At 48.7% G+C, this 18,653-nt stretch overlaps 2 long non-coding RNA genes across 2 annotated transcripts; one reads left to right on the forward strand and one right to left on the reverse strand.

Moving 5' to 3' along the window:
• Positions 1-10,679: 10,679 nt before the first annotated feature.
• On the reverse strand, positions 10,680-14,551 carry LOC118351932 (uncharacterized). The gene is made up of 2 exons (XR_004808179.2): positions 13,751-14,551; positions 10,680-13,198 (listed from the first exon to the last, which is right to left on the reverse strand). It is a non-coding gene; the product is annotated as an uncharacterized LOC118351932 (long non-coding RNA).
• On the forward strand, positions 14,010-17,530 carry LOC125753372 (uncharacterized). The gene is made up of 2 exons (XR_007405047.1): positions 14,010-14,395; positions 15,526-17,530. It is a non-coding gene; the product is annotated as an uncharacterized LOC125753372 (long non-coding RNA).
• The last annotated feature ends 1,123 nt before the right edge of the window (positions 17,531-18,653 follow it).

The raw sequence follows: 18,653 nt of genomic DNA on the forward strand, positions 1-18,653 counted from the left end.
TCAACCTGATTCACCCTCCATCTTCCTGATAGAAACTCTCTCCCTGTGCCCGTGTGAGTCCCACTTAATCACAGTGGCTACCAGTCAGTGGAATCTAGGTGTCCCCAAAAGACCCTATAGGAAAGGGTGTGTCACCTCTCAAAACAATCAGCACTCCTCCCCACTGGAGTCTCCAGAACACTTCTTTTTTTTATTTTCTTTTAAAGATTTTATTTGTTAATTTAGAGAGACAGTGCACAGGAGGAGGGGCAAAGGGAGGGGGGAGACTTTCAAGCAGACTCAGCATTGAGCTCTGAGTCCAACTCAGGGCTCAATTCCACAACCTGGAGATCATGACCTGAGTCAAAACCAAGTATTGGATGTTCAATAGACTGAACCACCCAGGCGCCCTTCCAGAGCATTCCTAAGTCTTGTGGCTTAATAAGCATAATAAAGACTTTTGTCTCCATTATAGTTCCTGATAGAAACATCTTCATTGGTCTTGGCCTTCAGTTATGCTCCCTGTGAACATGAGTGAGCTCTGCATGGAGACCTCCCAAGCTGGATGACCACGATCAGAGGCAGTCCCACCAGCAACACAACCAAAGCCGAAAGCATCGCATGTGATGTCTGAACGGCATTAGGGTTCATTGCTGTGAACTGTGCACTAGGTTATGTCACCGGGCAGGACTGGAGGCCAACAAGCTAGTGTTTCTGACATTTGGGATGTCTGTGACACTTGATCTTCCCGTTAGAGTCCCCATTTTTCAAATCTGCTTTCTTTTCATGTGCACCTTAAATTCTACCTTGGCTGAATACTATTCATACCACTTCTTTTTTTCTCCTCCTTTCCTCCCTCATGCCTTCCTCTGTCCATTTTCCCAAGTAGGTGGTTTCCATTTATCTATTTTTAGACTTTATGACATAAGGTTGGAGTTTACTTTTCTGTAAAATCTGAGATAGTTTATCTTTTTTTTTTTAAGATTTATTTATTCATTCATGAGAGACACAGAGAGAGAGAGAGACAGAGACATAGGCAGAGGGAGAAGCAGGTTCCATGCAGGGAGCCTGAAGCAGGAGTCGACCTCAGGACCCTGGAATCACACCCTGAGCCAAAGGCAGACCTTCAACCACTGAGCCACCCAGGCGTCTCTAGTTTATCTTTTAATAAGGTATTTTAAACCACTCTTGTTAATTTTCATAAAAGGAATAGCACCGCCATAATGGTTACCTTGTTTTCTGTGTCCCTTCTTATGTTCTTTGTCTTCTTTTTCCGTGCCTGAATCCTGCCCCACATCTTCTAGCCAGTAAAATTCTGTTCCCTCCACAGAGGCAACACTGTCCCTCCAGTCTTCTGGTACCCTCCCCTTCCACATCTCTCATCACTGCATCATGGGAGCTCATACTCATCTTTGCGGCTCCCTTTAAATGATTTTACCCTGGGAGATCTTCCTTAGCCCTCCACCCCCTGCATCCTGTACATTCTGACCTGATAGGATTGCATGCCATGTTGAGTTTCTTTGTGACCAAACAAGCTCCGTGAGGTTATGGACAATTTCATAACCAAGCACTTAGCATGGTCCCTGGGACAAAGTGGGGTCAGGACATCGCTGTGGAAGAGTTGAATAAGTTAGCTAAGATGCCCAACTAGCCAGTGGACTATGGAAGATTGTAGAAAGGAGTGGTAGTCTTTTGGCTGTAGGAGCTTTATATTTGTTTATTTAGCCTGGCTTCGTTCTGTGCCTGATCAGAATCAGCCTGTGGTCAGCCTCCATGCCCACTGCCGAGTGACCCCTGGGGAATGTGACCCTGTACAGCAGAACCACTGCAATGGCAGGTCATTTTTGTAGCTGGGGGTTGGGCTCTGAGCTACGTCAGGGCCTCTGAGCCTTGTGTGTTTCTAGTCCAAGTTTGGCAGTTAGGGTTCACCTCTGCTCCCAACTTCTCAACACCAGGTGAAGAGGAACAGAGAAGGACCCCCTTGACTCCCTTCCCTGATATGTTGGGATATCTGTAGCTTTCGCTGTCCGCTTGGATCAAGTCACACCACCGGAGGGCTCTATACCTAGACTACGTTGCTTTGGTTTTTTACGTAACTGAATTGACAGACATTTTAAGAACCACTCTCCCAAAACTTGGACTACTTATTGTGTGAATTTCCATAATTTTGCATATACCATTTTTGAGGACCCATTGGAAAATCCCACGGGTATGTAAGTTGCAGAAAATCCCACGGGTATGTAAGTTGTGTTCCACCTGCTTAGCTGTTTACCTGTTGCGTGTTCCATCTCATCACACTATGGATCTTTTTTTTTTTTTTTAAAGATTTTATTTATCCATTCATGAGAATACACAGAGAGGAGAGAGAGAGAGGCAGAGACACAGACAGAGGGAGAAGCAGGCTCCATGCAGGGAGCCCGGCATGGGACTTGATCCCAGGTCTCCAGGATCACATCCTGGCTGAAGGCGGCGCTAAACTGCTGAGCCACCAGGGCTGCCCCTCACACTATGGATCTTTTATGCATTTTTGATTTGGCTGCTTGGAGGCTCAGAGTGCAACATGCTGCTACCTCCCCCCTACATGGGCCATAATATGTGTATTTCTGCAGGCTCATTTTCCTTTGTTTATTTTCTTTGTCCTGATCACTGTATTGATTTTACCCATTTTCTGTTATAAACATTTCTGTAAGCACTAAAAAAAAAAGATGGGGGCACCTGGGTGGCTCAGTCAGTTAAACATCTGCCTTCAGCTCAGGTCATGATCTCGGGGCCCTGGGATCAAGCCCCGCGTTGGGCTCCTGGCTCAGTGGGGAATCTGCTTCTCCCTCTGCCTCGGGTTCTGCCTTCTGCTCACGCTCTGTCTTGCTCTCCCTGTCAAATAAATAAATACATAAAATCTTTTTAAAAATAAATCTTAAAAATAGATGAACTTCTGATTCCTAAATTCTTATTCTATATGCCTTTCCCATCAGCATTACCAATAAGGAACCGATACAACTTTTCTTTAAATTCTTCATATTCACACAATTACCAATATGATTTCAATCTGTTACTTAGTGGAACTAAATCCCTCTTCCTTGCCTCCTTTTTTTCCCTCTTTTTTCTGGTTTATGTGGTCATCTGTGTGTAACACAAATTTCTCTGTTCTAATACCAGTTTTATTTATTTCAGAGCCGAGCTCCTGTCACTGTTGCTCTGCCAGACGGCCGTGTATGCACGTGGCCCAGAGATGGAGAGAAAACGTGGGCTCCTGCTGCCACTAACAAGTCAGGAGCAGGGACGCTATCAGGACAGGCACCGTGAAGTCTTTGCTTCATTATTTCTCACCAATTCTTGCTTGCAAACTGTGCTCTCCTTTCTCCTTTATAACAATAGCACCTGACCATTTTGCTTACAGAGCTTTCATATCACTTTTGCAAACACAGTGATGTCACCTACTCACTGTTTTTCACCTGAGAAAACTCAGGTGGGAAAATCCAAGATGCTTTATTTGTTCAAGAGCAGGCAGTGAGCTTGAGAGTGTCATCTCCAAAGCTGATGAGAGCAGGATTCAAGTCTACCTCTCTTCCCCATCTCCCTGTAGCAGTAGAGATGGATGGTGAGTGCATCTGCACTAGGGGTATTGTGAAGTCAAATGAGTTTATGAATGCATAAGACTGAAGTGCTTAAAACAAAGTAAGATCTCAGTGGCTGTTTGTTGAAAAGATAAAACACTGGATTTGAATCGGGGACTTCTGCTTCCATACCCAGTATTCCTTTCCATGAAAGCACATTATCAGTCTGGAGATAGTTGAGAGAGCTTTGTGAGACGAGTGGAGAAGACTCATAGGTGAGTGCCGAGGTGTGAAACCAGTGGACAGCTAGCGCATAGGGAAGGACATTGGGTTGTGACCCTCAGAGTCTTGCCATCTGCCTAGCAAGGCAGGTCTAGAAAAAGTTTTCAAAACACTATGTGAGCCTTCCTGGAAGAATAGCATCGAATAGACCTGAGGAAGCCCTTCAAATCCATAGTGACCCAGAAAAGAGACTTACTCTGTGAAGCTATAACTGAGGTACAAGGCCAGCCTCTGTCATGGATGGCTGGTGGCTAACCAAAGTCCTGTGCCAGAAGAAATCCTTACATTGCATTTGGGCTGAGTAGAAAACTTCCACCCATCAGTGATGTCTGTCACCAGCCCGGAATAGGGGACGACACCAGAATGTTCGCAGCCCTCGGCCCTCCCACCACCTGCCTATGGACTGAGTGAGTCATCGCCGGTAACGGGAGAGAGAACCAGTTTTCCCGTCCTCTGCACCCTCCCACTAAATAACGCCGCACAACGGAAGCCAGGTATCAATAAGACAATTTTATGTTTTCGGATGCCATAACATTACTGCAGCTTTCCTAATAATCCAAGGACCTGAGCTGTGTAGTACGATTCTCACTGGGAATAAAACATTTGCTTCAGGAGGTTCTAAAAGTGAGAGCAAAACAATTTGTATTTGTTTAAAACATAATGCCATCTATAATTAATGGGATAACTCTGGCTCAGTAGAGCTTGAAACCACTCTGTAGGTTTGAAGCTGGGTTTCTAGTTCTTGAGATGAGGAATACATTTACCCTTAAGCTTTTATTTTATTTTTTTCATGGAAAAGGTGATTTCCAGTGATGGAACACTTGGTTTCCTTTTAGTATCTTTTTGACTAGTGTTATTTGCTACTGAGTGGGAAAAGCAAGGCTAATTCCTGAAATCTGCTTTTAAGTAGTGGCTGTGAAACAAGGGAGTGTTAAATTGTGTTATCATGATCTCTTTTCAGCCTTTTCTCCAGGCCGTAATTTAAACTCTTATTCTGGTTTTAAAAAGAAAGGGTTTTGTTGTTGTTATTATTTAAGTAAGCTCCACCCAATGCAGGACCTGAACACAAGACCCCAAGGTGGAGACTGAGCTGAAATCAAGAGTGAGATGCCCAATCCATGGAGCCACCCAGGCACCCCCCAAAAAGAAGTTTTTAAAAAATCAGTTGAAAAGTCTTTTTTCCTACCTTGAAATGCATTTTTTAAAAAAAATGGGAGCTTCCCTTTTATAAATCAGTATCCAGAAGAAAAAAACTTCTGAGCCATTGCATTATTACGGAAGCTTCCGCGTCAACACACATACACCCAAGGGTACAACAATGTAATACAAAAGGACCCGAATTCCCCTCCCTGACCCTTCCCACCAGAGTCTCCTTCACCCACCGGTAGGAGTGCAGGAGGGGCCACCTTTTCTTGTTCACTTAAGCAGTCTTCCCAAAACTTCATTTTTGGCCTGCGTTCTGTTGCACACTTTGGCCTGACGCCTCAGAAGAACTCACCTGGAGAAGCCCAGGGAATAGTTCCAGCTTGGGAGGATCGAATTATGGGTGCAAGGATCATCCATCACAAGGCAGCAGGAGGACGGTGATAAGGGGAGGTGCGTGGAGGAGGCGGGCGCCTATGTTGTGGTAGAAAGGGGCCTAGAACTTTGATACAAATGGATGAGAAGAGAAAAAAATAATCTAGGTAGGCAAATGGTTGGAGAAAAAACAACAACAACAAAAACAAAAAAACCACACCCCCTTCTGACCAGCCAGGGGAATGATGCCTGGCCCACCTACCCATTTGGCCTCCTGCTCCCTGACTCGGGCCCTTTGCTGACATGACCCCAGTTTCTAGTACCATTAAAATAATAAAAGTGCACTGAAAATGTTCGACAGGTCTACCCTGACTCTATTTACTTCATTTTGGTTAAATCTCTTAACTTCTCTGTTTCTATGTCTTCATATCTGGTGCCTTTCAGATGCATGATTCTGTGACAATCTCCCTTCCTCCAGGAAGCCTTCTTTGATATGTCCTATGTTCTCTGCTGTGTTCTTCAGGCAATTTCTTTACAACCCCCCAGGGCAGACACAATGCACCCAGGCCACTGAGAAAACATCTTGTACACAGAAGGTTTTCCAAAACAGCAAATTGTTGAATTAATGAAAGAAACAAATACTAAGGGAACTTCCATGTCTCTCTAGTAAGACGCAAACCCTGGTGCAGAAAAGAACTTTCTGCTGCCATTTTCATCTCCAATGGGAGGGCAAAGAGTAAAAATTCAGCAGATGTCTATTGACAATCGGATGGTAACAAAACTTGTTCAAAAATGGAAAAGGAATGGTATTTAAATATTTGCAAATATGCAAATCCTCTTAATAGGGTAGCACTTTACATAACTTAAAATAATTCATGAGGCATGAATACTAGGATGCTGGGAAAAGTTCTGCCCTCTTTTTCCTTGTAGGAAGAAAAATACTTTCTTCAGTTTTACACTCAGGATTCTTCTGGAAGATAAAGTCCTCATGAACTTCCTAAACTAAAGCCAGGCCTTGGGCACATTAGGGATTTTTCCATATTAATGTTTCAAATCACTGGGCAGTATGACATAAGAGAGGCAGGGCATTTTATAGATGCAAATCAGCAGACACAGGGCAATAGAGAAGCTTTTGCTGATGGTCAGGCTTTGTGAGGGGTCCAAAGGAAAGCAGGCCTGCGGGCAGGTACAGGCAGGTGCGGGCAGGTGAGGGCAGGTGTGGGCAGGTGTGGGCAGGGCTCCTCCCCGGGGACAGAGTGCAGGCCACTCACAGTCACTGTCTTTCAAACTCAAACTTAACTGTCCTCTGGAAGCAGTAAGAAACTGAGAGCCTTCCCACTTCACCAACTGGGAAAATGAGATCAAGAAGGACCAGGTCACTCCTCCTGGAAAGTGACAATAGAGCTATGCTTCTTTCCAACTCTAGGTTTCCAGAATGGGCTGTGGTCTTTAGAGAGCCTGCCTGTGCCTGTAACTCTCTCTCAGTTCCTCACTTAACTCTCTGAGAGTGACGGGCCTTCTTCCTGACCCAGGCTACATGGCACATCCCTAACTCCCTGCTTGTGCCTGGACTTCACTGATACCCTGGAGCCCCCAGAATCTCCTTCCAAGTGGAGAACATCTTTTTTAATAGTTTATCACCGTATCCCCATCTCCATCTAACACTGGTGCATGTAGAGGTCCTGTTTTGACAGCTAAGCATTCACCATTTCCTCTTGTATTCCCTACTGTGCTGCTCATTCTAAGCTGATGACTGCTTTCTTTTACCTGCTATGAGCCAGGCACTATCCTAGGTGCTTGGTAAATACTACTGAACTCCATGCCCTCATAGAGCTGACCTTCTATCCAAAGGCAGACAATAAAGACCAAACATAATCGGTAATTAAATGACAGAGCATGTTATGAAGTACTAAGAAATACTGTAGAAAAAAGTATAGAGCGGGATGAAAGGGACCAGAAGTAACAGCAAGTCATAATTTTACACAGCTTTTCTGAACAGGTATCCTTGAGAAGGTAAGATTTGGACAAAGTTTTGAAGGAAATCCGGGGGAAGAGTATTTGGGTGGAAGAGCCAGGCAGTGCAAAGGCCCTGGGGCAGGTAATTCTGAGTATGTTTAAAGAACAGGGAGGAAGTCAGTGCAGATGGAGCAGTGTGAGCAGGAAGGAGAATATTATTGAAAATGAGTTCAGATGTAGGGTCTTGTAGGCATTATTAGAATTCTGGTTTTGTTCTGATTGAAAGGGCTAGGCTCTGCAGGGTCGGAGCAATGGAAGGGCTTAACGTGCCTGACATTTTCAAAAGGTCATTGTAGATATCAGGTTGAGAATAAGGAGAATAAGAGGAAACTAAGAGCAGTTAGGCGGCCACCACTGTAACCCAGCCAAGAGTTTATGAGGGTCCAGTGCAGGGCACAGCAGTGGAGGGGGAGGTGTGGTTGGCCGCCAGATAGAAAGTACTTGGAGACCAGAACCCGAAGCGTTTTCTGACAGATGATTTTGTGGCCTGAACCGTAGGAAACATGTGGCTGCCACCAACTTAAGCTAGGCCCGGCTGTAGGGACAGATCAGATGGCAGTGCTGGACGCGTTGAATCGAGGCGCTACCGGAGATGCTGGAAAGTCAGGTGGTGGAGCCAGGATGGAGCCTGGGGATGGGGTCTGAGCCAGTTACGCACGTGTGTGCCTTGAGCATGCTGATGGTAGGAATTTATTTATTTAATTATATATTTATTTAAAAATAATTTTTAGAATTTATTTTAGAGAGAGAGAGTGAGCAAGTGAAAGAAATAGAGCACGAGCAGGCAGAGAGGGAGAAGCAGACTCCCTGCTGAGCTGGGAGCCCGACATGGGGTTCAACCCCAGGGCCCCGGGATCATGACCTGAGCTGAAGGCGACAGTTCACTGATGGAACCCCCAGGCCCCCTGACGGTAGGTATTAAAAGCCTCGAGACAGGAGACAGGGGTGGGGGGACAAGGTGACTGAGGGATGGACATTAGGGAAGACAAGGGACATAATGAGCACCAGGTATTGTATGCGACTGACAAATCACTGACCTCCACCCCTGAGACCAGTAATACACTATGTGTTAATTAATTGTATTTAAGTAAATAAATAGATACAATAAATAAATAAAAGCCTTGAGACTGGAGGAGAATCAGCAGGAGAACCCGTGATGCCCTGGAAGAGAGGACAGTGGAGACACCTGTCCTTGGACCCTCAAACCCTAGAAGGCCAAGGAGAAGACAAACGGCCACAAGGGAGCCAGGAAGGGACCACCAGGGGCACAGGAGGAGAGGCAGGTGCAGCATCCTGGGGTCATCGAGGAGGAGGGAACCACCACCTATGGGGACCCACCGTTGCCGGGTCAGGTGAGCTGACTGCCGAGAATGGGGCTGCCAGGGGCCTGGGTAGGAGCAGCTCTGTGCAGAAGCAACTCGGAAGGATGATCTGGTGTGTTTGGGAGAGGACAAGAGGAGGAAATTCAGACTGAGCAGAGGCGGCTTTTCCGAAGAGTCTGGCTGCCGAGAAAAGCTGGAGGGGAGATGGAGTCAGGAGAAGGTGGGTCGGAGACAGAGACGGTGCGTTTCCATGGTGATGGGATGCATGCAGAGGAGAGGAGGAAGGGGGTGATGGAGACACCGGGGAGCTGCCGGAGACATGTCCCCGAGGAGAGGGAGGATGGACCAGAGGCCCAAAGGATGGGAGCAGGAGCCACCACAGAGGCCGTAGGAAAGGGGGACCAGGGGGGCAGAGGCCAACCCCAACATCCAGGGGATTCGGAGCCTCTTGCACCCCCATTCAAAAGTCACACACCCAAATCATCAAAATATCAGGGGATCATGTCCTATTTTTCTAGACCCCACCCCTTCCCAGGGCATGTGTTATATCTGATCATTCATGAGGACGACTTGCCATGGTCTCCAGGGGAGCGGTGGCTGGCGGCCGTCTCAGCCAGGAGGGCAGGTGCCCCAGGTGCAGGAGACTTTCCAGCGGCCTGTGGGGGCGAAGGTCCACAAGGGAAGCATCCTGCAAATCCTTACGCTTCGTGGCTTTCTCTCCTGTGGCTCAAAACGGCAGCCCCGGTCCCCCTTACCATAATCACCCTGTCACTGCACTAGAGGGTCACACACACACATACGACCACCACCCCCCGACGGGACTGGGGCCAGGCTGCGAGAGAAACACCTCCCCGGCACGTGGCAGCCAGGGCCCCCTGAAAACAAGCCAAGGAAGCCGGGGCAGGACGCACACGGGCAGCCCCTGAAGCCATGTGGCCACAAACACAGCAGCTCCAGTGCTGCCCCCTCCCTGCCAACCTGGCTGGGGCTGGGCGGGGGGGAGCTCGAGCAGCACGGTGGTCACGGGAGCACGGCTCGTTGGCGTGCAAGATCTGCTCAGGCTTCTCCTGCCAACGACAAGCCCACCCAAGAAAATGGGCTCGAGCCTGGACCGGCACATCCTGTTAGAGGGTGTGATGATCACTTCACGTGAACACGATGGGGAAAAACCTGCAACTGCACTGCACGGCTTCGACAAAACTACGTTCACAGCAAATATACCGCAATCCACATGTTAGTGGGAAGTTCCCCCATACGGCTGTAAAGCACGATAAAAGGCTCATTTTCAGCTAACGTGTGAGGAAGCACGCTCTGCCAGGACTCCTCGGGAAGCCCGGGAGCAGAGTGGGGGCGTCCGCCAGGCCAGCGGTCTCGGCCTCCGATGCTGTCGTGCTTTTCCCTTCACACGGAGCGGCGGCCGGATTCCCTGGAGAAAACCAGACGCCCCCATAAATGCGCAGAAAAGGCGGAAGCACTGCTTTCCACGCCCTCCTGGTGATAAAAGTCGACAGTCGGCCAGCGAGGTGCCGTCCTGCTGTTGCATTCCTGCTGTAACGTCACTGGGCAGAGAACCCCCGCCTGGTCCCCCCGAGTCCGGTCACTGCCAGAGCCTGACAAGCGAGAACAGTCACAGTGGCTTAAAATTGTCCACGTGGGCCCCAGGGTCCACGCACAGAGACGGGCCCTCCATCAGGACGCCTCCCTGCGGTGGCCTCCGCGCCACCCTGTCCGCTCCTCTGGGGTGAGCCACACCCGCGTGTCTGTCCCCGACACAGAAGGCCCCGCGCACCGACAGAATTCCTAGCACCCTAAGAAGCTCGTTCGCTCTTCTTCAGTATCGCCCTCCTGTTCCCCTTACTCCCCAGACCCCCTCCTCCCCAAATGACCACCCTAAAAATATTCTCACAATAAGGCCCTTCTCACATGGAGGAAAAGCCAAACCAAAAACCCCTCGCGTTTTTTACTCGAGATAGAGAGGAACAGACTCAGAGAGACTACTCGGAGAGGATTTTGTGTCAGACCCATTTTTATGCCTCATTGTTATAATAACGAGCGTACAGGGGTGCCTGGGGGGCTCGGTCCGTTAAGCCCCCGACTCTTGATTTCCAGTCAAGTCGTGACCTCAGGGTTATGAGATCGAGCCCGCGTGGGGCTCCACGCGGAGTGTGGAGTCTGCTTGGGATTCTCTCTTTCCCTTTGCCTCTCCCACCATCTCTCTCAGTCCCTCTCTAAAATAATAATAATAATAATAATAATAATAATAATAATAGAATTTACAAAAGGGTGTATTCATCAAGAAATATTTTGTGTGATCACATATAAAACACGATGAGATTTGAGCTTCTCATCATGTTTAAAGACCCTACTATGGGAGATACCACGTGACCCTTCTCGGGTGGAAAATGCCAAATGCAAAGGAGAGAGAAGTGAGCGCTTAGGGACCACTTTCTGGGGACTCCCCTCTATTCCCACCTGCGTGATGGGAGGAGATAGGCACCTGCTCCACGAGGCTGCCGGACTGTGACCCCAACATCAGGCCCCGTGCCCTGGGGTATTTCTATGCATTTCTTTCTGTGAAGTGACCACCAAGCAAGATGTGAAACATTCACCAGCTCCATGTAATATCTTGAAAACCCCAGAGGGAACAAGAAGAAACAAATCGGAAGTCCTTCAAAAGGAGGGAAACAGAACATGTTGTTCATCGTTCCTCAGATACACACACAGACTGTATTGGGTGAGCTTTTGCCTCTAGTTTTAAAACCTACTGGCTCGGGATCCCTGGGTGGCGCAGCGGTTTGGCACCTGCCTTTGGCCCAGGGTGTGATCCTGGAGACCCGGGATCGAGTCCCACGTCGGGCTCCCGGTGCATGGAGCCTGCTTCTCTCTCTGCCTGTGTCTCTGCCTCTCTCTCTCTCTCTCTCTGTGACTATCATAAAAAAAAATAAAAAAATAATAATAATAAAAAAAAAAACCTACCTGGCTCGATGGAACAAAGTTAACATTCTATTCTTCTCGCAGCTTGAGGACCTTCTGAGTTGCAGCAAAGCTTGAGTGAAAGACCTCAGAAAGCACCCTTGCTATCTCTAACTTAGGACATTCTAGTTAGCAAATATTTAGTTAGCAAATCACAGTATCCGCTGCTGTGGGAGGGGCAACACCATGTTCATGTGGGTTTCTGGCCTTGCGGGGTTCACGGTCTAGTAGGAGAGACAAGTTATGCCATCACAGGATCATTCAGCAGCTTCCCTCTGCTTTTACAATAAAAGCCACGTTCTCTCTGTGGCCGTGCAGGACACATGCCACACCCACGTCCTCCCCTGCTCTGCTTCCACCACATGGGTTCCCACCTCTCTGGAATGTGCCACCCCCCTCCCTTTGCTTGGATGCATCCCAACGGCCCTTTGGATCTTAGCTTAAACATAACTTTCTCAAAAACAAGTATCCCGATGATGAAAATCAAATGAGACACTCGTGCTCATCTTCCCCCACGCTCGCCCATTCACAACATGCGTGTTTCTTTGTGCAAATGTACGACCTGCGCCTCCTCTGCTTAACTGTGCTGCATGGGAGAGAAAGAAAAGCCGTTATGTCATGTTCACTCTCGCACCTCGGCTAACATTATTCCAGGCCCCTACTAGGCTCATGTAAATATGTTTGATCCATAAACAAATGCATCTTAAAATGTGTGTTTAAACAATCCACTTGCATGTCCTCAAAATGCTACACGGGATAAATGTGATCATTCCCCACATGTCCAGATGGAGAGAAGAATGAAGTAACCGCATCCTGGGAAAGCTTTTTTTCCATCGCTCCATAAACATGTAAATACCCCCACCTGACATATCGGAGCTTGAGTCAGGGAGAAGAGGTTTGGAAGGCGTGGAGGGACAGACAATGTTGCTTCCAGGCATCACATCGCAGTCCTTCGTCCCCAGGGTGGGACGTGGAGGTGGCAAGACAAAAAGTTCAGTAAGCACCGCAGCTACTAGCCAGGGGAACTTCCAAGAAGCCCAGGGTTTCTTCTTGTCTCCAAGATGAAAATGCTGGCAGTAACCACAGCGGTGGAACGGCGATGGGCAGTGAGCAAGGCCGGTCCCCTTCACGCCATGCATGCTGCCACGAGGCCAGGACAGTCCCAGAGCTGTGCCTGTGATCTTAGCAGTGGACAAGAACCTCGGCAGCGGGGTGGCTCTGCACGGTTGTATGACGGGGTTGGATCTGCCCAGGCTCTAGGGTCGTCGGCAGCCGCCTTGTCTGGAGTAGGACAAGGAGACCGGCCTCCAAAGGGCACACCTGTCCCCTGGCAAGTGTGAGTCTTCCGGGTCTTGGGACATTTTTCATTTTGACTTTTCCGATTCTAGCTTTACCTTCAGGAGGTAAAGTGATTGAAGACGAGGAAAGTGTCCATTACTCGTGCCGCAGCTGATCTGATGGCCATGACCTCTCACGTGCAGAGCCTCAGAGGGGGCTCCTACACAGAGGAGTGGCACTGTTCCCTGCTTGCTTCTGTAAAAGCTGCATTCTTGCCTGTAAGACAGGAAGAAGTGTTTTATGTGAAATCATTAGGATACTTGGTCATTGTCCCAACTTTATAATGCCAAATTCAAAGGATTTGTTGAATAACTAGTTGAGAAATTGAACTTTTAGCATTGCTTTTGGCTCAGCCATCTGAAGTGCCACTTTCACTTTGTTTATTGCAGAATCCATCGTTCAAGTTTTAGTTAAAATCTGGCCTCCAAAACCAAACCTTCCCCAGAGACACCAGTTCAGTGCTCTCGCCTGCTCCATCCCGTCTATAAGGCTAATGTGTATTATCAGCCATCAGTTTTGTTTGAGAAATATTGCTCCTGTTGAGATGACAGGCTCCCTGACAGCGAGATAATGTGTTTAGAGAAATCCGGTTCTTGTGTTTATCTTCATCCCCTCCATCCTTGGTCACAGTGTGACTGGACACAGGGGCTCTTGCTCTGGGTCTGCCCAAAGGAGGATGAAACCTTAACTCAAAACTGTCTCTCCCTATGGCACTCGTGCTTGCACACACACGCATACACACGCACACACCCCTCCAAGCCACCCTACCATGTGCCAGAGTTGGAGGAAACTTGATCCCACAGGGTAGATGCTGGGGCCTGGGTCTGCTACAGGGCAGGGTTGCAGCACTTTATTAGAAGCACACAGACAACTGTCGGCCATTCCTCTGCTTCCTCTCTCCTGCACAGTCACTTCAGCAGGTGGCCTACTGGCGTGGCACCGATGGATAAGAAGACCCACACCAAGCAGACAGAGTGTGTCCTCTCAGCACCAGCTTGCCGCGGTGCCCTAGGTGGTGGTGCACAGAGTCTGCTCTCATGGAGGAAGGAGTGGGGAGCAAAAGGCCTTGCTTGGGCCCCGTAACTCTGCTTAATCATTAGCCCAAACTGTAGAATTTCGCGTGCACCAGATACCAGAGAGAATCGTGGGCGAGCCCGCTGTTTGTTTCGCTTTCAGGTGTAGACATCCATGAGTGTGGCGACCCTGGCAGGGATCCTCCAAGTGAAGAGGAGCAAGAAAGACACCCGCCTCCGAGGCCCACCCAAGATTCCTGGAATCTTCTGCTTAATAAACATGGTTGAAATGAAGATCTGTTTTAAAATTACAAAGATCAGAAAATAGCACGTTCTCCACTGATATGCTCGGAGGTGTGGGTATCTGAAGATTTGCCACCTGTCGAGTCTCCGTAGAAAGGTGGGTTCTGGGGTTTTCTGGTGTCAGGCCTGTGCTCCCCCAGCTCGAGGAAGGCAGAGTGTTTGATAAGCACTAATGCATTCTTCCGGGTCCGAGGTCACTACACAATCTTCTCCGTGGTATAGGCAAAGGCTGGTGCTCTCCCCTTCCAGGACCAGGACATCTCTGCATTTGTCTGTTACCATCCGTGTCACATTGCACTATGACCTCTGTAACACGTGTCACGCTGGGTTTTAGTTGTGGGTCTCTCTTGCTCTCAGCTCTGAGCTCTCAGATAGTGGAATCATGACTGATGCATCCCAGAAAACCAGCGTCTGTCCCAGTGGCAGAAACACGGTTCAGCGAGTGGACGAACCAGCGACAGCCACCATAGCTGTCCTTCCTCGCACATGCACCAACCACATGAAATAATTTAATTTAAAATGATCCATTCATCATATAATAGAAGATACTGTAATAGTTTTTTTTTAAATACTTTCTATTCTTTTTTTCTCCCACATCACAAATGATGCGTATAATACAGATTTCTAAACTGGGACTTACAAACCCTTTTCATAGGCTTTTTTTTCCCTCTCGGTCCTGTGTCAAAGCCCTTGATATAAGGCACTGTCATCAAGAATGTATAGTTAAAAAAAAAAAAAAGAATGTATAGTTTTGGGGCACCTGGGCAGCTCAGTCGGCAAAGCATCTGACTCCTGGTTTCGGCTCAGGTCATGATCTCAGGGCTGTGAGATCCAGCCTCATGTCTGGCTCACACTCGGCACAGAATCTGCTTGAGATTTTCTGTCTCTGTCTCCCTCTACCCCTCCTCATCCCACTTGCATGCACGTGCTCTCTCTCCCTCTCTCTCTCTCTCTTTTTTTTTTTTAAACATGTTTTTTTTTAATTTTTATTTATTTATGATAGTCACAGAGAGAGAGAGAGAGGCAGAGACACAGGCAGAGGGAGAAGCAGGTTCCATGCACCGGGAGCCCACGTGGGATTCGATCCCGGGTCTCCAGGATCGCGCCCTGGGCCAAAGGCAGGCGCCAAACCGCTGCGCCACCCAGGGATCCCCCTCTCTCTCTCTCAAATGAATGAATGAATAAATAAATACATACATAAGAGAATGTTTGGATTTGTTTTCCTAGGTGTGAGGTTCACAGTAGCAGATGAGCTCTGACAAGTTTCTGCATCTGCAGCCTCGTCAGCCCTGGAACAGACAGGGCTCAGGTGGTGTTGGGGCAGTGAAGGGAAGCCACCAGCTACAGAAGCTCACACCTGCGGACAGCCATCGTTCATGAAGGTGGCATCCCCTCGTGCCACTTGCTTTTTCTGCTGCTACCCTGTGTGCAAGTTTGGGAGCATACAAAGCAAATCACAAACCATCACAGGATGGCTAAGGGCTGATGACGATAACACTCTCTTCTAGAGGCGGAAGAGATGGAGAAGAAAGGGGCCTTTGTTTCTAGAAGGATCTCAGAAGTTTAGAGAAGTTCTGCTCTGAACAATGAAAGCATCTGGGGTTTTCCATTCGAAGATACAGCTGTGCACACAGTCACTCAGCCGTATGATGGAGATACATTCAATTATTTATATCTGCATCAAGAATTTTGTGGAAAAGCTCTGTTTTCAGATTCTCACTGAGCAGATCGCAATTTCTTTTTTTGACAGGTTCCTTTACTTATATTTACCACCTCATGCAGCCACCCAGAAACCCAGGCAAGGTGCTTTTAACTGGAAAAGAATATATGGCAGCTGTACTGTGCTTTAGATTTCCTCCCATTGTTTCCTTTGCTGATGGAAGAACTCGTCTTGTAGGGTCTCGTCCTGTGGCAGAGGGCCCTGAGGCTGCTCCCGGGCGCAGGTGTCACAAGGCAGGCTGTCCCGGCAGGAATCTCTGCATCGGCTCATCCCGCTGCTGCAGACGTGCTCATTTAGACAACCTTATTTCTGGCTACTTTACCGCCAAGTTTTCAAATCTCCTCCTAACTGGTCAGCCTCCTTTCTTTTCTCACTGGACCATTCCTGCCTGTTCCTACACAGCTGCGGGAGTCAGCTTCTAAAATGCAAACAAGATTATTTTACTCTTTTGCTTAAGAACCTCCCAGGGACACAGGCTAAGGTACCAGCTTCCAGAAATTTGTAAGGTGCACCCCTCCGGCACCTCCTTACCCCATCTGTGCACCCCTGCTCCTGCCTCGCACAAGCCACCCTATGCTCTTGCTCCAACCACGCAGAGCTGCCTACAGACCCCAAAGGACATGCTCCTCCCTCTCATCTCATCCCTTCTTCCTCTACCGCGCCTGCTTTGGGTTCAGGAGTGCTCTGTCCCTCTCACTGCAGCCCTGCTCTCTCTCCCCCTGCAGCGAGTGACCGCCTTGACTGGGTCAGCGACAGGCCAAGGGCAGGCACTCCACGGTCAGCGGCTCCCCACTGATGGCTGGCGGAGAGGCCGCAGCTTGAGGAGCGAGGTGCAAAAACCCGGAGCACTCACGGTGGTGGTCCAGGGAGGACCAGCAGGCTGAACAAGCCGGGTGGACCCGACCCTCTGGGGACAGCTGCGGGCAGGCATGAGGGTCTGCTGGGTGCCACGGTGGGTCCCGCTTCCCGCCCGTTCCCGGGCCTGGGCCCCTGGCTGGGGATGGGAGCCAGGGCCAGAGGAAGGACAGAGGGAGGCCGTCTCCGCACAGGAGGATTCCAGGCGCACCCGCTATCACGAGCTGGGCTGGCGGTCGCTTTGCCCTCAGCTGAGGACGAGAGTCGGTGGTGAAACTGAGGCACGCAGGCCTGCAGGCAAAAGTCAGGGACACATGGACAGAGGCACAGAGATGCCACCGGGGAGGCACGCTCCCAGGGCACCGGGAAGAGGCGCCAACAAGGAGGACGAAAACCGACGGGGGAGAAGCGCGTATGGTGAAGAGCGAACCGCAAGTAACCAGGTGTGTGCATGTCATAAATTCGGAGGGCAGGCCATCTGCTGAGAGTTCTCGGGGTGCAGGTGGAGCCTGTGGTCTCTACGTCGCTCAGAAGCCGCTCGGGCCTCTGCCTGATGAAATCCGGCTCCTGAGTGCACGCATTCCCCTGGGCACATCCAGGGAAGACACTTTAAGGCTTCCCAAAGATTTTAAAAAATAAACTGTTTTATAAAAACAACTATGTGTGCATGTGTGTGTGTGTGTGTGCGCGCGCCCTGTAACAAGGGCTTTGTGTGAATAAAATCGCCACAATCTTTCCACCCTTCTCCCCCCTCCCCCCCAAAATGAGAAAAGTTTGTATTTTATTGAAAAGGTTGAGCATCTCCAAGTACAACAGCGCAGCTTGGAGACCTTTATGCAAACCCAAGTCTAGTCAGTCACAAATATTTGCAATGAATGATTTCTCATAACTGTAATCCCTATCCTGGGAGGTTTTTCTTTCTCTGAAATACATGCATTGTATCTCAGGAAAAATAAAACATACGACCTACCAAAAATCATCAGACAAACCTCTAACAATGTATCTCAAGTCAACATGCAGTTTGGGTCAGATCGGATCGTAAAAGTTGCCGTAAAAACTGCTTTCTGGAATTATTTTAAGTACTCACTCTGTGTGTTCCAAACCAAATCAAGATGGTAGACTCAGATGTACATTTCTGGACCTTTGACCTGATGTTTTTAAAGATCTTTGTAAGTTTATTTTGCATGTGTGGAATTTGAAAGCATTGGCTCTCATTGCTGTTGACTTCAAACCATTTTTACAAGCTCTATAAATAGAAAATATTGATGTTTTTAAAAAGGAGTGTTCACTGTCTTGCATTTTCTCCAGCGAAAAGGGAAGTACGGGAGTGTGTTTTTCTATCTACAGACACAGCTGCCCTTCACCTCAGAAGCCAGTTTCGATTCCTTCAAAAGAATCAAACACAAAAGGAATGCATCCAGCTTGTTGAAACAGAAATCTCTTGAAGGTGGCTTCCCATTTATTTCAGAGCCACCCTCTCTTCTTTTCTCTCTCCCCCACCGATGTGGCGATCAACGCCCGTACCCGTGCTTTGGAATAATACACGTGGCTCTTAGAGCTTCTGAAAGATCCTGAAGAGCAATGCAGGCTTGGCCTCCCCCAGGAGATCAGAGGGGCCCTCTTCTCTGATAATTGGAGCCTCCCTCAGCCCAGGGGTGCAGGATTCAGTCACTTCCTGAGCAGAGGAGCCTCGCTGTCATACTGCTTTGCTTCGGAGCCTCGGGAGGACTTATAAATATGCATTTACAAATGCATCCCTGCAGTGGGGCAGGCATAAATC

Source organism: Canis lupus, chromosome 22, assembly GCF_003254725.2.
Source record: "Canis lupus dingo isolate Sandy chromosome 22, ASM325472v2, whole genome shotgun sequence".
NCBI classification, from domain to species: Eukaryota; Metazoa; Chordata; class Mammalia; order Carnivora; family Canidae; genus Canis; species Canis lupus.